General features: G+C 40.8%; 1 non-coding gene across 1 annotated transcript; it reads right to left on the bottom strand.

Annotated features, from left to right (window-relative positions):
* Window positions 1-611: 611 nt before the first annotated feature.
* On the bottom strand, window positions 612-717 carry LOC112083691. The gene has a single exon (XR_002897827.1). It is a non-coding gene; the product is annotated as a small nucleolar RNA R71 (small nucleolar RNA).
* Window positions 718-2,251: the final 1,534 nt, after the last annotated feature.

The raw sequence follows: 2,251 nt of genomic DNA, 5'->3' as shown, positions 1-2,251 counted from the left end.
CATCTTGCTCTTCGCGTATCTTTTAATTGAACCGTTGGATTGCCAAGCTGTAAAATGTGGTGGAAAGCTGATACTTCCATCTTTGAGATCTCCAAATTTGGGCTGGATCGGACGGTGAGAAGGCCTTCAATCGGGGGTGAACTTCTGACGGTTTGACTCTGAGCTAAAAATCTGGTCTTCTATCCATTTTGTTAAGCTTTTGCCTAAGTTTCCTGAAAAGAGTCTTGGAACTACAAATACTGGAAAAACGTAATTAAAGTACTTGAAAGCAATAAAAAACATAAAAAAAAGTATTTTAAAACGATCCACAAATGTGGTCAAAATCCGGGTTTATCAAAAACCTCAGATTGTCTCTTTGGTAAAGCAGAACCAATTCCATGGAATCTCTACTGAGAATTCAATGGACCACATTGATCTTTTTGAAGAAATCTCTGGAATGGTGAGAACAACTCCAGAAACTGTGGACTATGTGAAGTGTAAGCTCTTTCCTTTCTCTCTAAGTGATAAAGCTTTTAGATAGTTAAAATCTATGTCATCTGGTTCTATTACTTCATGGGAAGAATGCAATTCTGCTTTCCTAAACCACTTCTACACCAAGTCAAGATCGAACCAGCTGAGGAACAAGATACAAAGTTTCCAACAAGGCCCAATAGAATCATTCTATGAAGCATGGGAGCGATTCAAAGAGTATGAGAGAGACTGCCCTCGTCATGGTTTCTCTGGAGCAAACCTGCTAAGCACCTTCTACAAAGGACTACAGCAGAATTATCAACTTTCTCTTGACACTGCCAGCAATGGAAATTTCAGTTCGAAAACCATACTACAAGGGAGAGCACTCATCGAAAATCTAGTTGTAGCTAACAGCAACAACAACCCTGAGTATGACATATCAAAGAAGGCTATCACTAGTCATGAATCAAGGGAGATTGCTCAGCTAAAAATCATGGTAAGTCAACTTCTTAAGTCTTAAAATAAGAATATACATGCTTGTGATACTGCTGCAGGAAATGAAGAAGATCGAAGATATGAAGAAGATGGCATGTACCAAGAGGATGATATCAATTTCATGGGAGCTCAAGCATACCATAACCGATTTAGTCCAGCTTTCAACAACAACTTCAGGAATTCTGGTGCCAACTTCAACAATCTCTCATACAAAAATCAAGGAGGAGGAAACTTCCAACAAAGACCACTTTTCAACCCTCAACAAGCACAGACCAGCTCATTAGAAGCAACCCTTTCCCAGCTAACTAACCAGGTAAAATCGCTTGAACAAACTATGATGCAGACGACTCAAGGCAATGAGAAGTCAATCAGGGAAATGGGAGTGAAGATCGATTGTATGTACAATGACTTGATTGGGAAGTTTGAATCTCTTGCGACCCATGTCAAGAAGTTGGAACATCAGATATGTCAGACTATCATCTAAGGTCTTGCTATAAATCAAAATATCATCAAAGTAAACTACAACGAAAACACCTATGAAAGACCTAAGGACATGGTTCATCAAGCGCATGAAAGTACTAGGTGCATTGGTAAGTCCAAAGGGCATAACAACCACTCATAAAGTCCATGCTTAGTTTTGAAATCTGTTTTCCATTCATCACCTTCCTTCATTCATATTTGGTGATATCCACTTTTCAAATCAATCTTAGAAAATATGCAAGATCCATACAGTTCGTCTAACATATCATCTAACCTAGGAATGGGATGGCGATACTTAACCGTAATTTTGTTGATGGCTCTGCAGTCCACGCACATCCTCCAGTTTCCATCTTTCTTTGGCACCAGTAACACGGGTACGGCCCATGGGCTCATACTCTCCCAGATATAACCCTTGGAATTGAGCTTGTCTACTTGCCTTTGCAGCTCCTTAGTCTCCACCGGATTGGTTCGATAAGCAGGACGGTTCGGTAATGAGGCACCAGGCACGAAGTTGATCTGGTGTTCAATCCCTCGGATCGGTGGTAAGCCGCCTGGCTCGTTCTCCGGAAAGACATCGGTGAATTCCTGTAAAACAGAAGAAATTCTGCTCGGGAGTACCGGCTCAGGGTTAGTAATCTAGCCAAAGCTTCCTTAAAAACAAGTAAGACAAAAGGCTGTCTCAAAAGCATAGCATGCTTGATCTCACTCGACCTCACAAATAAAGAAGTGATTGACATCCCTGATTCACTCTCAAAGGCCATTTTCTGGGTTCTCATTTTCCCACTCTCACTTTTAGTGGAAGTAGTGTTTGAGGGGTCACTCATAA

Source organism: Eutrema salsugineum, unplaced genomic scaffold, assembly GCF_000478725.1.
Source record: "Eutrema salsugineum unplaced genomic scaffold, Eutsalg1_0 scaffold_6, whole genome shotgun sequence".
NCBI classification, from domain to species: domain Eukaryota; kingdom Viridiplantae; phylum Streptophyta; class Magnoliopsida; order Brassicales; family Brassicaceae; genus Eutrema; species Eutrema salsugineum.
The sequence above is the reverse complement of the archived record's forward strand: the minus strand, read 5'-3'. Positions and strand labels throughout refer to the sequence as shown.